This window comes from Amaranthus tricolor, chromosome 2, assembly GCF_026212465.1.
Source record: "Amaranthus tricolor cultivar Red isolate AtriRed21 chromosome 2, ASM2621246v1, whole genome shotgun sequence".
In the NCBI taxonomy this organism is placed as follows: domain Eukaryota; kingdom Viridiplantae; phylum Streptophyta; class Magnoliopsida; order Caryophyllales; family Amaranthaceae; genus Amaranthus; species Amaranthus tricolor.
In genome coordinates, this window is record NC_080048.1 from 1,022,970 (window position 1) to 1,044,662 (window position 21,693).

General features: G+C 32.4%; 1 pseudogene; it reads right to left on the minus strand.

Moving 5' to 3' along the window:
* Positions 1-10,511: 10,511 nt before the first annotated feature.
* LOC130802117 (pentatricopeptide repeat-containing protein At4g25270, chloroplastic-like) lies at positions 10,512-20,856 on the minus strand (annotated as a pseudogene).
* Positions 20,857-21,693: the final 837 nt, after the last annotated feature.

The window sequence follows — 21,693 nt, forward strand, 5'->3', positions numbered from 1 at the left end:
GAAATCAAGACAACATTTAATCCTTGGGCTTGTTCCGGTTGCAACAGAGTGTGTGATGATATGTCGGATTTAGCCATACATAAATCAAAATACCACAATAAATAAATAATATGTCGGAGTTTATTCATGCATTATTTTTCTGCGTAGATTAAAGTTTTATTTGTTTTCCAAACTTTTGTGGCTCCTATTTTATTTTTATTCCGCCAAACTTCCTAAAAGTTATATGTATGAAATTTTAAACGTTTTCTTAAAAGTTGCATTCGCATTATTCCCCCAGTAGATCATACACCCGTTAGGACAACAATCGATCTTTTGAAGGGGTAATCCAAGGGCAGCTATTTGTTTTTTGGTTTCGTAAAAGTTGTTTACCATCGTATTCTCTTCTGGTAACACTTCATTCACCATAGCACAAATATCGTCGTAACACCTCTCAGTGAGACGATGGTCAATCTTCAAGTTTGTAAGTCGACTAATAATAGACTTCTTGGAGTGATTTTTACAACCTTCAAATAAAGGACTATTTACAGAATTTAACATTTCAAAGAATTGCCGACACTGAGGGTTTGGATATTCGTCAACGTGTACTGGTGGTTCATTAACTACCGGTACTACATCAAACTGGGAGGGGGAACTGATGGTAATTGTCTGGAAATACACTAGCAACTGCATCATACACCATCTGTGAATAAGGATTTGGATTGTTTGACGATTGCTCTCCTATTACCTCTACAACCTCAGATGTTGTTCCTACTTGTATGTTTTGATGATATTCCCACTCATAGTAATTTTCAACAAACCCCTTTCTCATTCGATATTTTCTTATTTCATTCGGTTCCTTATAGCAGCAATTTTTACACTTCTTACATTGACATCTAATCTCAGAACTAATGCTATTTTTACGAGCAAAATCTAAAAACTCTTTCAACCCTCTTATAAATCTTAAACTAAACTTTCCATTTTTTCGTCGGTTGTACATCCAACTTCTTTCTTGTCTAACATTCATTTTTAAGACCTATAATAATATAATTATTTTAATGTAAATTGTAAACGCAAATTAATAAAAAAAAATCAAATGTAAAATAATAAAAATATATAATATAAAATAAAAAAATAAAATATAAAAGGACAAAAAAAACAAATATAATATTTAATATATAATAAATTAAAGTAAACTAATCACAAATAAATCTAAAATAATAAAATACAAAATTGCATAAAACAATTCATGTAAATAAAAATATAAAACATATAATATAAAATGACTCATGTAAATAAAAAAAACAAATATAATATTTACTAAATAAAAAATTAAAGCAAACTAATCACAAATAAAAATAAAATATAAAATAATAAAATAACAACATTGCATAAAAAAATTCATGTAAATAAAATTATATAGTAAATAAGAACATTAGAGGAAACTAAATAATAATAAAACACTAAATAATAAAAATGAATAAAAAAATTTATGTAAATAAAAATATATAGTAAATAATAACATTAGAGGAAACTAAATAATAATAAAACACTAAATAATAAAAATACATTAAATAATCCATGTAAATAAAAATATATACTAAATAATAAAATTAGAGGAAACTAAATAATTATAAAATAATAAAATTAAGGGCTAACCTTTGTTAACCCCGCTTTCGTTTCCAAAATTAAACAATGTATAACAATATTACGTCTTGGCGATCTTGCTTATTAATACCAAATATGGCGACTGATAGTGCAAATTTTAATTACCGCAAGCGCACGGTTGACGTGTAGCTGTGGGTCGAACACAAGGAGGCAAGATAATCTAATTGGTTATTTAGTGACTACGAGACACGGATTTAAACAAAAGATGTGGGTTGAGGACTAATACTATAATGCAAATAAACTAATGCAAAGACAGAAACGATATGGAGATAACAATGATATGACAAGCTCTAACATGGGAGTCAATCACTCTCATGATTGTATGAAATTGAGTCATCGACATAATTAAACGTGATCTAATTAATCTCAAGCTTCCGCTCTATTGATCAATATCGGTTTAAGACCAAACTAGTGTTAATCCTCAAACTTCCGTCTGCTTGGTTAAACTAGAAGGAATTTAACTTAAATATACCTCAATCCTAAATTAATCCTAATCTTAAATTCCCGTCTTCTTGAAAAGGTTAATAAAGATGTTTAAATCGAGATTCATTAAGCGTAGTGTTGGATCTCTTAAGTTTTGCTGATGACTACACTTTAGCAAATATGTGTTTAGAGATTTTGTGCAGGTCGATATCCGATTAATTGTGATCGTTGATAGTACCTATGGCTTAGTTCATGGGAATATACATGTCAAAAGGTTTCAAGAGATGTTAGAAGAGTATATCACGTGGGATGTAAAATGGAGACAGGAAGTCTACTGTTCCCAGGTTTGATGTTCTAGCAAGTTGAAATTTGGAGACAGCGCAGTGTTCCCAAACTGAAGTCAATTTGCGTTAGCTAATAAATTCTATCTTTTATTTTTTTAGTTAATGTATTTAAATTAAATTGTTGCATTAGTTTATTAAAGTTAATTGGCAAAAAGAATTTCTAAAATTCCTCACGTGTGGATTTCAAGATTAATTCCTTTTTATTAGGAGCTAAACTTGGATCTACTAAAAAGTAGGAACAACAGTTAGGTTTTAACTATTTTTGGATTTTCTGAAAAATAATAAAAATAATCTTTTCCTAAAAATAGTAAAAATAACCATTTTGTAAGAATTAGTCAAAAGATAACCGTTTTAGAATTAGTCAAAAGATAACCGTTTTTACCAAACCGTTTTCTAAATATAACATGAAGTTCCAGCCATTAATTTGGGGAACAGGAATTACTACTGAAGAAACTGCTACTTTAGGGAACAACGGTTATCAGGGAATAGCGGTTACTGATTGCCTTAACCGTTTGTTTGATTTATTCAAAGGCTGAAGTATTAACCGTGTGTTTGTTTAATCCACATTACTCCCATGATCTTTTGATAATGGGATAATGGATTGGAATATTCCATTTTCTTAGGAATTTTATTTTCTATAAATTGCAAGAATTATTTCGGTTTTAAAAATATGAGAAAATCCAACGTTTTGTGCTTAAGTGTTTTCATACGATTTTTGGATTTTACAAGAAATATTTTGTCCTTTAAATTGCCAATTAATTCATAATATTTACTTGTGCAACTCTTGATTTATTTTAGAGAATTTCAATCCTTTTTGTAAGGGTTTTTGAGAGTTTATGTAATTAGACTCGGGTGAGTCTAAGGGGGAAATTAGATAGCTTTTAGTGAAGCTAGAGAGGATTAGCTTGTTGAGAAGCTAAGGTTGTTGCTTAGAGTAAAGCAATTAGAGAGAAGAAGAGTTGGCCTAGTTGTTACGCTTCGAGTGAAGTAAGGTGTTTATTGTAATTGTAACTAATTGCCTTAAACATAGTGGAGTTGTTAGAAATCCCAAGTGGTCGTGGTTTTTCCTTTTGTTTAGGCCCAAAAGGTTTCCACGTAAAATCGTGTGTCTCTCTTATTTATTTTGCTCCAAGTTTAAGCTTTATTTATATTGTATAATTCCGCAAAAACAGGGCACAATCGCTTAAACTTGCAACAACAACAATTCACCCCCCCCTCTTGTTGCTGTTCCCGTTCCTAATTGAATCAACACGTAGGTTCAATTATAGACTCAAATCACACACAATCAATCGATAAAATATTAACCCATGCTTTGAATTAGGGATTATACCCTAACCCTAGATGAGAAAACTACTCACTACGCATTATTATAAAGAACATGTAGTGAACAATAAATAAACTCTCAAACAAAATACTAAACATGAAGATAATAGATAGACTCATTGCATAAAAGTAAATGATAAAGCTGTAAATAAAGAAAACTTACTAATGAAAATAACATAAATGGAAATCGCAAGAAATTAAATGTAACAATGGAGTTTTTACTCCATAAAAGATGATGGAATAACAAAAGAACAATAACGAAAACTCACAAAAACTAAGGGGAAAAACTTCCACTCACAAAAAAGAAACTAACTCTATTTATAAAAACTGCTAAAAAAATGTAATCGCTGCACGTCAGAAGAAAAAGTCGAGTCGGCGGTTGAGGGCAGTCAGCAGAAAGCCGAGTCGGCTTTTATGCTGAAAAATTGCAGCAAATTCAAATGGTCGTCATTTCTTGCTCAGTTGTCAGAATTGGACATATAATATACCGTTGGAAAGCTCTTGAAGTCTAGTTTCCAATGCCGCAAATCTTGCATTAATGCCATGTATCTATCAAAAGTTATGACCAAAAGAGTGAGCATGTATCAAATTTCACTTTAAAACTTTTGCACTTTAAACACTTTTCAACTCTTTTGCCCATCTTCATTGTAAAACATCTTCAAACGAGAAATAATCTACTTAGTAAACTCTGTCATCATTAAAATCATAAGAATTATGCTTAAAAATGAACTAAACCACTCAAAATCAACATGAATAACCAAAATGAGTAAAGTAACATAAATCTTCTAAATAAGCACGAAATTACTAACAATAATCATCATTAAGGAGTATAAAATGATATGAACAGAACGACGAAAAAACCATCGCCGCCATTTCAAATTCCAATTAATAATATAAAAATGATTTTCAAAAATCAGCGACGAGGTGGCTACCACTAAAGCCCGTCGCCATCTGAATTTCAAAAAAAAAAGAAACAATTTGAATTCCAGCGATGACATGGCGACTACATTACCCGTCGCCACATGCATTTCTAAAAAAAAATTATATTTTGAATTCCGCCCACATCTAGCGACCACACTTCTCGTCGCCCACCGGTCGCCCGTCTTCAACACAAAAAAGGCGATAAAGTTTTTGACGCCAGTTCGTCGCCCTTGGCGATGACCACTTACCCGTCGCTTTTTGGCCATCGCTATTCCAACATTTCTTTGTAGTGCATTGCTCTTCTACGGAACTATAGTTACATAGTTTATTACAGTGGTAAAATAAGTTTGTTAGTTAGTTAGCTTAATATAGTTTATTAACTTCAATTTCTTGTTTCTTGATTCTTGGATTAGCTTATGCTCCCTATATAAGGAGTCCTTCTATATAATTACATTTCATCAATTCAAGGAATAATTAAACACAACTCTCTTCTTTTCATCCTTGTGGAGTTCTAAATAATTGTTCTGATTCTTTGTGAATCCTAAAGCCATACCTTGAATTGTATCAGCCACCGATCACCAGAAACAACCGGGCAGCATGGCAATACCGTCTGGAAATTGGCAAAGTCGACGTCGCAAAGATAATTTTCTTTATTACAAAGATTACATGTTAAATTAAGCCCTAGTTTGCAAAAATGAAGAACCCATTAATTGAGGAAATATGCAAATGCATGAATATGAGACAGTTCAGTGTATACTTTGAGTATTACATTTTGATAATTTCATCTTTAAACATTTCTTTATTTATTAATTAGAAATTATCAAGATTTTATTTGTTCAATATATGATGGTTGTGCTTGTGCCAGATAGGCTAGCATATTTTGATACTTTAAAAATTTTGATACATTTTTCTTTAGATAGAATGCAAAATCTCTGTTAAATTAATAATTTATTATGTTATCTTCGATGATAAATTTTTTTATGAGTATAAAAATCAATATTAATTATGATTAGTATTTATTTAATTTCTTGAATTATTCCGAATTGATAAGATGGTCTTTAAAAGCATTTACCCGAAAGTCGAAAACAACAAAAAGGCGATGATCACAAGAACTATGTTTGTTAGTGGAGTAAGGTGTAGTGAACGATTAGGAGAGAGTATCATTTTATATATCAAAACTAGTACATTAGACCTAATTAGTAGGAAAAGATAAGCAAAATGATACGAAAAAATCTTGAGAACGCACGGATTACCTCGAAAGATTTTTTTACCATGTGGAACTTGCCGACCATAAAAGCTAGCGACTAAGGAAAAAAATAATGTACATATGTCTTAGAAAAATAAATAGTGTACTATTTTGTTTAGGTGCATGTCTTAAAAAAATAAATAATATATTAGTTTTTTTTACATATTTTTAGAAAGATAGATGTAGTCAAAATATTTGAAATTCTTGTTTTACTGCATTCTCTAAAATTTACCAAATTTGCTTCCACCGACCCTTAATGGTGAAAATTTTTAGCTATCTTCAATGTCAAAAAAATATTTCAAGGAAATTAAGTTGTTAATGATAAGTTTTATTTTCCTATTCTACTATTTAGATTATTTTAATTAATTTTAATTTCAGATTGGATATTTATACGCTAATGGCGATGAGAACACTTGCAAAGTTAAATATTTTTGTTAATGATAATTTTGTTATTTATTTTATCTATTTTTTTATTATAATAGTTTTTATTTTTTATTTTTTATATTACCGAGCAACATACAATTGCTATAAAACAACGATTTAAGAATCATAAAATCTTACAGAAATACTTGAAAGATTAAACAATTTTGTTAACTAATTAAATTTCATTGATAATTATATTAGTTATTTTATCTATTTATTTTGATTAGAATATTTTTTATTTTTTATTTTTTATTTGTTATATTACCGGGGATTGTACCATTGCTATAAAACAATAATTTAAAAGTCATATAATAACTTAATTACGTATATAAGATTAATAATTTTTTATTTATATAGTAAAATGTAAGTTTCTTGACATAATTTATGTTGTCTGGTTAATTGATTATTGTCTAATAAAATTCAGAAAAAACATGTCCATATAATAATATAAGTCCACATAAAATACATAAAAAAAATTGGAGTTCTTCCTAAGTCTTTTTTATTTATTATTTATTATTATTTATTTTACAATTCTGGCTAATTTTGTTTGGATTTCTTTTTAAGTTGTTTGATATTTAATTTTTTGTATTTTTTAAAATTATTCACAGATGGATCTAACTGGAAACTTAAATCAAAGTTTTGTTTGTTTTCCAATCAAAATACCACTCACTAAGAGTAAAATAAATAAATAAATAAATAAATAATATGTCAGAGTTATTCATGTACTATTTTTTCTGCATAGATCAAAGTTTTGTTTATTTTCCAAACATTTGTGACTCATATCTTATTTTTATTCCGCTAAACTTTCCAAAGTTTGTATGTATGAAAATTTTTTTTTTTTTATTAATAGATGGATTCAAATAAAAAGAGGGCAAAGCGATTATGAAGAAAGATGACAAAGACCAAACTAAAGAAGTCTAAGAAAATAATAAAGAAATCAAGAAAACATTTAATCCTTGGGCTTGTTCCGATTGCTGGAGAGTGTGTGATGATAAATCAAAATACCACCCACTAAAAGTATAAATAAATAAATAAATAAATAAATAAATAATATGTCGGAGTTTATTCATGCATTATTTTTCTGCATAGATTATAGTTTTGTTTGTTTTCCAAACTTTTGTGGCCCATATTCTATTTTTATTAAGCCAAACTTCCCAAAGGTTATATGTATGAAATTTTAAACGTTTTCTTGATAGTGTATTTTTTATTAATTCTTGTTACATGTTTATCAAAACCATTTTTAATTATGTTTATGTTATTGTTATGTTAGTGTTTGAGAACAAGTATTTTATTTTTATTTATGGATTTCAATTATGAAATCATAAATGAAGAATTTGAGAATGACAAGATTTGAGTTGTCATTCTCAAATTCTCAACTTTAGCTACTTCAAAAACAATGGTGAAATTTGATCCAGATCCCAAATTGAAAATTTTTGATTTGCCAAATAATAAATTTGAGTCAATTCCAAATTTTCAAATGAAATCATCATTTTCAAACATGACATTAATTTATTTACAATCATGATTTTCATTAGTGAGTAGTTTTGTATGCTAGGACATTAGATGTGAACCCTAATATTTATATGATTAGTTCCAGTCGAGTTCCATCGGTCTCGGATTGTCATCGGTTAAAAATTGGTTCGGTTTTATCGGGTACCGATCGGGGCCGGGTATTTTTTTCATGTAGAATTCGGCTACGAGTTGCTAATTACTATCGATCAAGTCAATGTCACATAAAAAAATAAAAGAAAAAAAAGTTAACAGTTTTGGATGATTTTGGACGGAAAAAATTAGAAAAGGTATCGGTTGTAAGACGCTCAATAACACAAGGGTACTATTGATAATCGAAAAAACTTAGGGGTACCATTGATAAAGTGCAAAAACTTAGGGGTACCATTGATAATTTCCCAAACAATACTTATCCGATACCGTTACTAAGTCTAGAAAATGAGATACAAACACGCTCTTAGTGATTAGTTAGTCTTGCCATGTTAATCAATCAAAATACGAAAGTTGAGATTGAAAGAACCTATTTAATTCGACTTTCTTTGGTGTACCAATTTAACAAAGTATTAAAATTGTAATTCTTGTTGAAATAATCATATGCTATTAGCGGGGAATTCCATTTTCCTAAACTTTAATTTTATTGATATTTGTTGATTTTTTAAATTGCAATATAGAGTTAGAACAACTTATAAACATCTTGTTTCTAAAGTAGTTAATTGAACAAAACTAAATTTTAATCTTGTTTCCATGAGAATTGACCCGTAATCGTACTACAACACTCATACACTTGCGGTATTAAAATAAAACCCCAACAAGTTTTTGGCGCCGTTGCCGGAAAGCATCGATTAATTTAATTTGGTGCAATTAATTTTGCTAAATTTTTATTTATTCGTGTATTTTTCTTTGTGATATGGCAAGTTTTTATCTTCCTGAATTTGAACATGAAATATTTTGGAGGTATTAAAGAAAGCTTGGTGATTTTGTTGGTCCCAATCATGGGATTGAACAATGGGAAATATATAATTATGTATATAATGGTTTAAATTTTGAAACTAGAGAAATAGTAGAGTCTATGGGCAATAATGAATTTGCCTAAAGTTACTTTGAATTTCAATGGCAATAATGAATTCCCTTGTGTTTGTCCTCAACCTTCGACTATGGAAGATTCTCTTCAGTGGTCAATTATGGATCTTTGTGTTGAACCTAGTCATGATTACCTCTCTATTCATAATTCTAACAATATTCAAATTGGTATGGATAATGACTTACCTAGTGATGTCTGTAACTAGAGCTGTTCAAAAGTGACCCGACTCGAAAATCCGAACCGAAACCGAAAGTAAACTGACCCGAAAATGTGTTTCTTTTTTTGATTTATCGAACCGACAGTACCAGAACCGAAATTGTACCCGAACCGGTTGACAACCGAAAATGGGAAAGCTGAACCCGAGTTGTAACCGATTTTTGTAACCGACACATAACCGTTAACCGAGATTACCCGAACCTAATAATGACCGACCCGAGTCATATCCGACCCAAATCATGCTCGAAACCGAATTCTATCCGGCTAAAACCGACTTAACCCGAACGAATTTTAAATCGAACTGCTGTAAACCTGAACCAATTTTTAACATAGAAGTATGATAGACTCATATTCAATCATCTTATTTGTTAATCTAATAAAGTGTTGGATATTTTAATAAATTAAATTTTATAAATACATGATTTCCTATAGTTAGAGTTAATAATCAATGGTCAATGTTTATTTAACTACTTTTAATTGAATTAGATGAAAATTGATAGAACTTTATAATTTTAATTTTCGGTCAAACAAGTAAAAGTAACAAAGTAATAATGATTACTAATTGATTTGCATTTTAAGTATTTTGCTTTAAATAAAGGGAATCTTGTCATCAAGTAAAAATTGACTAACAACTTAATTTGATATTGATTCGATCGATAGTAATTAGTAATACGTAGTTGAATTTTGCTTTAAAAAAAAAAACTCGAACCCGATCTGTACCCGACAAAACCGAACCAATTAGTAATCGATGACAACCCTAGACCGATTGACACTCGACACGAACTTCAACCGACACCGAACTGCCCGATAGCTTGAATAACCGATCTCCAACCGAACCGTGACTAACCGACTCGACCCGAGTGTGACCCGTTGTAACACACAGCCGAAAAATAACCGATCCGAAATGCAACCGAACCGAATGACACCTATCCGAAACCGACCCGATGACCCGAATGAACACCTCTATCTGTAACGCTACTTTTTTTGATTTATTTTTATTTCTTTTCATTTTCCCCTTTTCCCTCTATATAGGTACTATTTTACCTTTTAATTTTTTTTTAAAGTTGGGGTTATATATGACCATATCGGTCTTCTTTTCTTTTTCTTAACTTCTATGTTTTGTCATTCGTTGCCGCAATATGATTTTTGTGGGAGTCAGTTTGACAAACTTTTCCGTAGTTTTTCAAACTATTTATTAGTATGATCGAGCTGAAAAACCTTAAACATAGCAATTTTCGATAGACAACTCGTTATTTATAATTATCATTTCTTAATTTTTATCTTTTAGAGTAGATTTTTATTATAGTAGATGAATTGCCTAATTTTGAAATAGATTAACTTCGTATGTGTGCTAGTTGATGTGGAGGCAATTGGAGAATCAAAACAAAGCTTTTGGTTAGAAAAAAAAAAAACAATCTTGGACGAGACTAATAAATCTCGGTCGAGATTACGGTGGCAGAAAGTTTCTGAATTATTAATTGACAAATTTCGCCCTAGATTGTTGAAACTTTGCCCAGGACTATATAAATTCGCCCGAAATAAAAAAAATCAGTCTCAATCCAGGCTCCAGCCATTGCACAAACCCACGAAAAGCTTCTGGAAAATTTGTATGAAGCTTCGCTCGAATCTACAAAAATTTCGCCCAAGACTTGCCAATTCTAGCCCAGCCATTAGAAATCTCAAAAACAGCCTCTGGAAAAAGTTTTGAGTGAAATTCGACCGAGATTCTACAGCTTCGACCGAGTCTCTGAATTCTTGAATGCTATCAAATTGCCCACAAAATTTCTGTCAGCTACAATATGAAATTTCGATCGAATCTTCAAACTCCAAAAAATTTCTGACTGCTTGAAAAGGAAGCTTCGCTTGAGATTTGTTCCACTTCGCTCTAGAGACTGCAAATCTTGAATGAAAATTCAAGAAACTCGCTCAATACATTGCACAACTTCAAACTTTAATTTTATTGATATTTATTGAATTTTTAAATTGCAATCTAGAGTTAGAATAATTTAAGCACATCTTGCTTCTGAAGTAGTTAATTTAACAAAACTGAATGTTAATCTTGCTTACCTGAGAATCGACTCGTAATCATACTACAACACCCGTACACTTGCCGGCATTAAAATAAAACCACAACAATGATGATTGTGAATGGCTTGTGGGTGCCCCTCCTTTCTTACATCCTGTCAACTTGGTAAGATACTCTAACACAAGTTGTTTGAACTTAATAAATAAGCTTTTATGTTTGGTGATACTTCCTCTTAGTTCTTATATCATATATATTTTGTCCAATGAGGTAAACTCACAAATTTAAAAAATAATTTCGAAAAAGTAAAGTACTAATGATAATACTCTTAACATATTTCCCATTTGTACAATTTCAAATTACAACCAATGTGATAGTTATAAAGACGAAAATAAGGAACTTCCTGCAATTAAAATTGGGAGTACGTAATAAGTTATTATTCTGTATCACTGACGAATATTGGTAACAAATTAAACACTGGGGTACGGTGTGTGAACTGTATTAAATCGTGTGTGAATTGTTTTAATTCCGGTGGTGTTTTCATGCATCTTTTGAGATGATTAGTGAAAAACAAGGGTGCTTGCGGGGATACCTAGGAATGTAATTTGCACCTCACAAATATCAGTGAATAATGCAGATTCCTGCATTAAAGATTTCAAAGTACTGAGATATTCGTCATGGGTCATGGCATCTATGAATCCAAACCTCTGTTGATCATCATCATTTTCACTCTTTTTGAATCTTCTAATCTACCTAGATTTTCATATATCCTTATGAGCAGTTCAAAGTTATGCTCATTATCAGGTTCTAACTCAAAAAGCTGTTGAGCAGCAAGCTCACCAGTTTCACAATTGGCGTGCAGGAAACAAGCATATAACAATGCTCCCCAAACTCTTGGTCCAGCTTCAAACTCCATTTTCTTTGATATAATGTCATATGCTTCATCGATCATTCCTGCCCTTCCGTAAAGATTAACCAAACAAGCATAATGCTCCATGATCGGGGTAATTTCATACTCTTCTATCATTGATGAGAAAAAAGATTTTCCTTCGTTCACCAATCCTAACTGTGCACAAGCTGATAGCAGAGCCACAAATGTGATAGCATCAGGTGTTGCACCTGTCTCCTCCATCTGCTTAAAATATGTCAATGCTTGAAGATCATTCCGATGTGCAGAAATGATTGAATTCCACGAGACAATATCTTTTTCTGGCATTTGACCAAACAGCCATTGACATTGATCCAGATGGCCGTGGTTAGAGTAGAAAACGATCAGAGAGTTTATGATAGGCAAGCTCCAATTTAGACCTCTACGAATAACCCATCTGTGAATTTGGGCTCCAATTATAAACACTGAATTTCTAGAGATAATTGTTGATAATGTAACATGATCAGGCTCCAATCCAGTTTTAACCATATATTGTGGAAAATCTCCATTGCTTTGGCTAAAAGTCCATGGTGAATATACCCTAGAATCATTGAATTCCATGAAACCAAATCCTTAGAACAAATTGTGTCGAAAACATTCCTAGATTTCACTATATCACCACATTTAGCATACATGTCTACAAGTGCATTCACGTAAACATCATTATAAAACCCACAACGAACAAAATGTCGATGAAGTTCCTCCCCAACACGAATCGACCCAATTCCACTACAAGATATCAAAGCGCGAGGAAAAGTATACCTATCAGGCTCCAAACCCTCTTCTTCCATCTGAAAATACAGTGCAAGTGCATCCTCAAACATCCCCAACACTGCATACCCAGAAATAAGATAATTCCAAACAAAAGCCGACTCATCTCTATTAGGCATTTCATCGAACAGTTGGTGTGCTTTCTCAACACGGCCATTTGAAGCATACAATCTAAGCAATTTCGAGACGACCCCAACATTTTTACACAAAATTATGATGGTATCAAGCGATGTATTCGAATTCCATGCTCAATTGCCTTCAATTGAAAGCACATCTCAAGAAGGGAACAAAAGGTTTGAGTATCAACAGTTACTCCATGTTTGAGTGATGCTTCTTCTAGATCGCGGAACTGCATCAAGAGCTTGGATTTTGGTTTGATTATGCGGAACTTGGTTTATTGGGAGAAGAGGAGTCGAAATTGAAGCTGGAAATGAAAAATTATTGCCTTGACTAAAGTGACTTTTGTGAATACAATGAATTGTGAATTTTGATGATTGTAAAGTTATTCGCAAACATGGCCCGAATAAATGAAGCTTCCCTCGAGTCTCAGTAATCTCGCCCAAAACCCAAATCAGTTTCTGGAAAAATATGTGAGAGGCTTCGACCGAGATTTCCGGGCTTCGACCGATTTGCAGGCTCCTAAAAGTTTCTGTCAGCTGCCATTTGAAATCTCGACCGAGATTATGTTGCTTTGACGAATTCCATTGATATTGCAAAAAGCTTCTGAAAAACAGTAACCACTAAAATAAACTTCTGGAAAAATTTATGGGAAGCTTCGCCCGAGATTGAGTAAGCTTCGCTTCTTCATTAATTTCGCCCAAGATCAGTCATTTAGGGGAATAAAAGCTTCTGGAAATTTTTTGTGAAGTCTCGACCGAAGTTTCTGGAGTCTCGACCAAGGCTGGAATAAACTCGAGTGAGATTTTTATGAGTTTCGACTGAATTTATCAGCTGCAACATCTTCTAGCAGGAATATTTTTTACATCTCTTCCTCTCTATCTCTCCTAGGTCCACCACATATTTCCACCCTAACCATCATTACTAAAATTCTCCTACATCTATTTACTAGCCATAATAAAACTCGGAATTATTACATTTATCACCTATACATAAACCCTAATTCTATTTTATTACATTTATTACTTTCAAACCGTGAAATTCGAAATTATTAGGTTAATTTGTTTTGGATGGTTTGAGTTGATGAGTGTTTTTGTTATATACTTTGCATATTTTGGTTGTTGGCTTGTTTGCTAAATTTGATGGTTATCTGAGGGTGATGGAGGAGGTGTGAGGGTTGATTTTGATTTAGTAGCATTGATTTACTTAACCCCTTTGCTTGTTCTAGGCATGGGGTCTATGGGGTCTAGAACAGATGCATATACTATTTTGTATTATTTTGTGTCTTTTTGGATATTTTTGGATACATTCAAGCAACTTTTGATCACTCTTTTCCTCGATGAAGTCCACCGAACATCGAAAAAATGAATGGGCATGATTGGGACGACATATGGAGGCTCATGAGTTTAAATATGGAGTTTGGAAACTTTCTAAGTATTTGGAGCCCCTGATCTAAGTTAACACTAATCTCGATTGAAATTGACAACAACATCTGTTGAGATTAGTCATTTTAGTCGGTGGAAACTTTGCTCTTAAGTCTCTGTCGAGATTACTTTAATCTCGGTCGAGACTGAATTCAATTGGGAATTTCTATCAAGTTTAAGTTCTAATCTTGGTCGAGACTGTTTTCAATAAAAATTTACTGTAAAGTTCAAGTATTTAACTATAGGAAAATATTATTGTCCAAATCAAGTTTAAATTACGATCGAGATTGACTGATCCCGGTCGAGACTTGGTCAAGACTAGCCAATTTCCCTGAGACTGCTTGCGGTGAAGAATTTATTGTGTAGTTTCAAGAAATAAGAGGGATTAAGAGAAGATTGATAAGGGATTTTAAGGCAAAAACTCTGAAATTCTTCAATGTGGCATATATATTCATGATTTTGGAAAATCAAAGGGATTCCCAATTTCATTTTACTTTGCTTTCTAGAATTTCGGTTTTCAATTTCTTCAAATTTTCTTTTACATTTTGTAATTCAAATTTTTGGATTTACAAGAAGGTTATCTTTGTGTTTATGTTCAAGAATTTGGGTATTATTATTATTATTATTATTATACCAAGCTTTGGATTTCTTTTTAATTGTTATTCCACATAAGTTCTCGGTAACTTCTATCCCTTTTCTCAATTTGATTTGATTATTTTTAAGTTATTGAATATGTTTAATTTTTTTACAATCATGATCTCGATTAATGAGTAGTTTTGTATGCTAAGACATTAGATGTGAACCCTAATATTTATATGATTAGATGAGAATTGCATGTTATAATATTGAATTGGTTTTATTAAATTATTAAAAATGATCATTCGAGTTAAAGTCTTTAAATTTCTCCAAACCAAAATTACGAAAGTTGAGGAATGAAATCAAGAAAGCGGTTGATCCTTGGAATTGTTGATTTCTTCATAATCGCTTTGCCCTTGATGGTGTATTCGTGATTTCTTCATAATTGTCTGAGACTTCTTTATTCTAGTCTTTGTCATCTTTCTTCATAATCGCTTTGCCCTTCTTTTTATTCGAATCTATCTATAAATACAATAGAAAGAAATTAGTAGGAGGAAACTAAATTACCAACTAATCTTATAATCCACAAATAAAATAATGCTGGTGAAAGAAATCGACAGAAAGCAGCAACAATTTCATTGGATTTTGAGTTTCGTTGAAACTTAATGGAGGAAAGAGCATCTAAATTACCCAATGATCTTGTATTCTACGAATCAAAATTTTTTTGGGGGGAAAAATAGACAAAACGCAGCACGATCAGTTGTAGTTTTTCGTTGAAAATTAATGTATAATATAGTGTGGGTTTTAGTTAGAGGTATTCACTTGAGTGATCGGGTCGGTTTCGGACATGTGTCATTCGGTTCGTTGAATTTCGGATCGGTTATTTTTCGGATACATGTTACAACGGGTCGCACTTGGGTCGGGTTAATTAGTCACGGTTCGATTGAAGATCAGTTATTCGAGCTATCGTGTTTACATCGGTTCGATGTCTGTTGAAGTTCGAGTCGAGTTCCATCGGTCTCGGGTTGTCATCAGTTAATAATTGGTTCGGTTTTATCGGGTACGGATCGGGTCCAGGTATTTTTTTAAGTAGAATTCGGGTACAAGTTGCTAATTGCTATCGATCAAGTCAATGTCACATAAAAAATAAAAGAAAAAGAAAAAAGTTAACAGTTTTGGATAATTTTGGACGAAAAAAATTAAAAAAGGTATCGGTTGTAAGACGCTCAATAACACAAGCGTACTATTGATAATCGAAAAAACTTAGGAGTACCATTGATAAAGTGCAAAAACCTAGGGGTATCATTGATAATTTCCCTGAAAATACTTATCCGATACCGTTACTAAGTCCAGAAAATGAGATACCAAACATACTCTTAGTGATTAGTTACTCTTGCATGTTAATCAATCAAAATACGAAAGTTGAGATTGAAAGAACCTATTTAATTCGATTTAATTTGATTATCATCCCGAAAAGGAATAATTGAGTTTCATTGGTGAACTAATTTAAAAAAGTAAATTGCAATTCTTATTGAAATAATCACATGCTATTACTCGGGAATTTTATTGTCCTTGACTTTAATTATATTGATATTTAAATTTCCTTTTGCATCTAGAATTAGAACAACCTACTTAAAACATGTTGTTTTCTGAGTAATTATTTGAACAAAACTGATCATTAATCTCGCTCTCTTGAGATTTGACTCGTAATCGTACTACAACATCCGTAGACTTGCGGATGTCGGCATCAGTGCACACTTTCAGTTACAGAAAACGTTGCATGAAATTTAGCCTCCAAGATTTGATACAAATTATGAGCCATATACAGAATAATAAGAGATAGAAGTCGCTAAACGGAATATATGAACCGTCAGGAAGTAGGCTTAATCTAAATTCTGAGAATACGGGTGATCGTCATTACCGAAAATACGGCTCTTGCAAAAACGAAATGGGATTAGGAGCTCGAGACCGATCCAAATAACCATTACCTATTATCAAGCTACATGATTTCATAATAATCCGAATATAAATATTCGTTGTCAATTACCAAAAACAGACAATTTACAATGTCTAATACTTTATACAAAACTTTTAAGTAAAAGATGCTTTATTCCATCAAATCATCTTTTTATAATATGATTAATTTCAATAAAATCATTTTATAAAACTAATAACATTATTACATAAATATCAATAACTAGCTAAATTCGCCCAATATAAAAAAAATCAGTCTCAATCCAGGCTCCAGCCATTGCACAAACCCACGAAAAGCTTCTGGAAAATTTGTATGAAGCTTCGCTCGAATCTACAAAAATTTCGACCAAGACTTGCCAATTCTAGCCCAGCCATTAGAAATCTCAAAAACAGCCTCTGGAAAAAGTTTGAGTGAAATTCGACCGAGATTCTACAGATTCGACCGAGTCTCTGAATTCATGAATGCTATCAAATTGCCCACAAAGTTTCTGTCAGCTACAATATGGAATTTCGATCGAATCTTCAAACTCCAAAAAATTTCTGACTGCTTGAAAAGGAAGCTTCGCCTGAGATTGTTCCACTTCGCTCGAATAACTGATCTTCAATCGAACCGTGACTAATTAATCCGACCCAAGCGCGACCCATTGTAACATGTATCCGAAAAATAACCGATCCGAAATTCAACCGAATCGAATAACACATATCCGAAACCGACCCGATCACCCGAATGAACACCTATGCTCTTTCCTCCATTAATTTTCAACGAAACTCAAAATCCAATGAAATTGTTGGTGCTTTCTGTCAATTTCTTTCACCAGCATTATTTTATTTGTGGATTATAAGATATAGTTGGTAATTTAGTTTCCTCCTACTAATTTCTTTCTATTGTATTAATAGATGGATTCGAATAAAAAGAAGGGCAAAGCGATTATGAAGGAAGATGAAAAAGACCAGAGTAAAGAAGTCCAAGACAATAATGATGAAATCAAGAACGTAGTTAATCCTTGGGCTTGTTCCGATTGCGGGAAAGTGTTATGATATGTCGGGTTTAGCCGTGCATATATCAAAATACCACTCACTAAAAGTAAAAAAAATAAATAAATAAATAAATAAATAATATGCCGGAGTTATTCATGCATTATTTTTCTGCATAAATCAAAGTTGTGTTTGTTTTCCAAACTTTTGTGTCCCATAATCTATTTTTATTCCGCTAAACTTCCCAAAGGTTGTATGTTTGGAAAACAAACACAACTTTGATCTACGCAGAAAAATAATGCATGAATAACTCCGGCATATTATTTATTTATTTATTTATTTATTTTTCTTTACTTTTAGTGAGTGGTATTTTGATATATGCACGGCTAAACCCGACATATCATAACACACTTTCCCGCAATCGGAATAAGCCCAAAGATTAACCGCGTTCTTGATTTCTTCATTATTATCCTGGACTTCTTTATTCTGGTCTTTGTCATCTTTCTTCATAATCGCTTTGCCCTTCTTTTTATTCGAATTCATCTGTTAATACAATAGAAAGAAATTAGTAGGAGGAAACTAAATCATCAACTAATCTTATAATCCACAAATTCGCTCGAAATAAAAAAAATCAGTCTCAATCCAGGCTCCAGCCATTGCACAAACCCATGAAAAGCTTCTGGAAAATTTGTATGAAGCTTCGCTCGAATTTACAAAAATTTCGACTAAGACTTGCCAATTCTAGCCCAGCCATTGGAAATCTCAAAAACAACCTCTGGAAAAAGTTTGAGTGAAATTCGACCGAGATTCTACAGATTCGACCGAGTCTCTGAATTCATGAATGCTATCAAATTGCCCACAAAGTTTCTGTCAGCTACAATATGGAATTTCGATCGAATCTTCAAACTCCAAAAAATTTCTGACAGCTTGAAAAGGAAGCTTCGCCTGAGATTTGTTCCACTTCGCTCTAGAGACTGCAAATCTTGAATGAAAATTCAAGAAACTCGCTCAATACATTGCACAACTTCAAACTTTAATTTTATTGATATTTATTGAATTTTTAAATTGCAATCTAAAGTTAGAATAATTTATGCACATCTTGCTTCTTAAGTAATTAATTTAACAAAACTGAATGTCAATCTTGCTTACCTGAGAATCGACTTGTAATCATACTCCAACACCCGTACACTTGCGGCATTAAAATAAAACCGACAATGATGATTGTGAATGGCTTGTGGGTGCCCCTCCTTTCTTACATCCTGTCAACTTGGTAAGATACTCTAACACAAGTTGTTTGAACTTAATAAATAAGCTTTTATGTTTGGTGTTATACTTCCTCTTAGTTCTTATATCATATATATTTTGTCCAATGAGGTAAACTCATAAATTTAAAAAATAATTTCAAAAATGTAAAGTACTAATGATAATACTCTTAACATATTTCCCATTTGTACAATTTCAAATTACAACCAATGTGATAGTTATAAAGACGAAAATAAGGAACTTTCTGCAATTAGAATTGGGAGTATGTAATAAGTTATTATTCTGTATCACTGACGAATATTGGTAACAAATTAAACACTGGGGTACGGTGTATGAACTGTATTAAATCGTGTGTGAATTGTATTAATTCCGGTGGTGTTTTCATGCATCTTTTGAGATAATTAGTGAAAAACAAGGGTGCTTTCGGGGATACCTAGGAGTGTTTTCAAAGTACTGAGATATTCGTCATGGGTCATGGCATCTATGAATCCAAACCTCTGTTGATCATCATCATTTTCACTCTTTTTGAATCTTCTAATCTACCTGGATTTTCATATATCCTTATCAGCAGTTCAAAGTTATGCTCATTATCAGGTTCTAACCCAAAAAGCTGTTGAGCAGCAAGCTCACCAGTTTCACAATTGGCGTGCAGGAAACAAGCATATAACAATGCTCCCCAAACTGTTGGTCCAGCTTTGAGCTTAATAAAGTGCACGTTAGATGGATGGGCATGTACCTTTTCTGAGCTTTGAGCAAGTTGCTCTCAGCTTGTATGACCGCAGTCTGTTCATCCTTCTTGAACTTCTGGTAGCACAGTGTAACAACCCGACTTACCGTTGACTGGGTAAACAGGGTCATCACTGGGTTCGTTTCCCAAGAAACTGAAATCACACTTCCAAAACTCAAGCAAAGGGATCACAAGCTCTTCAACGTGACTAACTCAGCTAAATCCCAAAACCAACATCTAACTAATACACAAGATAATCATACAATTTTCTACACGTTCGATATAACCAGCACAGCCAAACCTAATATACATTTATCCAAAAACCTAATACAAAACTACAAATTGCTACGTGCTCAGCTTAATACACATCCTTGGAACGCTATCCAACACTGCTAACCCATCGTTCCCGACTGGTTCTGATCTGTAATCAAACTAAAAGATGGAAACAACAGAAGGTCAAATTAAACTGAATGAGAAGTAACAATCCAAAACAACAAAATACAGTAAATCATATCATAGGTTTAAAAGCAACATCAGTTCCCTAGATCTATGTGCGCACAGGGAGTCTAGTTGAGAGGAACATCCATAGCTCTAAGGCTATGTCACTCTCGGGTGAAGCTAGTCAGTATCTCAATGACAATTCGCTTCAAACAGGGAGCAGGGAACAATGTTCCTCAACTCCGTCAATGACCAGCTCGCAGGCCCGATCCATTGACCATATCATAATATCAGCATAAGCATTCACAACAACATTTGTCTCAACAATTTCCAATTCAAAAGAACTTTGATAAAACTGTTTTACACCAAAAAGTAGTCTGGCCAGACCCTTTTAAGGGACTGTTACTACTCACCAAAAAGAACGCTTTAAGAGGCTAAGTTTGGTACTCCGCGATCACTAGAAGGGCTCCTCGATAATGTCGCCTTCTGAAGCATAACAAATATAATCATCACAATTCACAACAAAGCATACGATTCTACAACTAGGTTCATATAGCTCATTGCATCTCATCCTAATAATGCATCTTAGTTTCACCTTCTATTCTAATATTTCTCATTTCAGCAATTGTGCAAGTCCTAACTCCAACCCTCAATATCATCAAAATTATTAACCTTGCTTTAGTCTAGCTTATATTCTTGTAAAGATTATATGTCTCCACAATTTCCTTGTATTCTAATTCAAACACTTCCATTTCATCTAAACTCAAAACCAAGAAACTAAACAAAATTTACAAACTATCCAAAAGCAAGATTCAGCTAGTTTATCCAATCAACTAATAATTTTCACACAACCCCAGATACTCTCAAGAACAACCAATCATACATAACAAAGGATTATATCCAACACTTACATTTACCCAACTATTCGCTTAACAACAACAAGATTTATTCACATTAATAGTTTCACAAGAGTATCCTAATATTCAAGAACATCAAATTTCCATAATCTTTCTACATCTAACATCTAACGATATTCCAATCTTTGTAAATTATGTACTATTTAATAATTCCAACAAATTGTTTCAATATTCCACAATCTACCATTTATACATCATAAAACCCAAATTACATTTGATTTTAGAATTTTTGCCCCAAAACTCCTCGATCACAATCTCTAATAAACACATATCAATCATCACATAACTCACTAAAATCACATTTTTCATGAATTTCCAATTTTACGACTCATCTACTAACTCATACACATTCCAAGATTCATCAACATTTAGGCTTCATACATGGTTAAGAATTAAACAAGTGAAAGTATGCCAATGGAACTAATTTCTA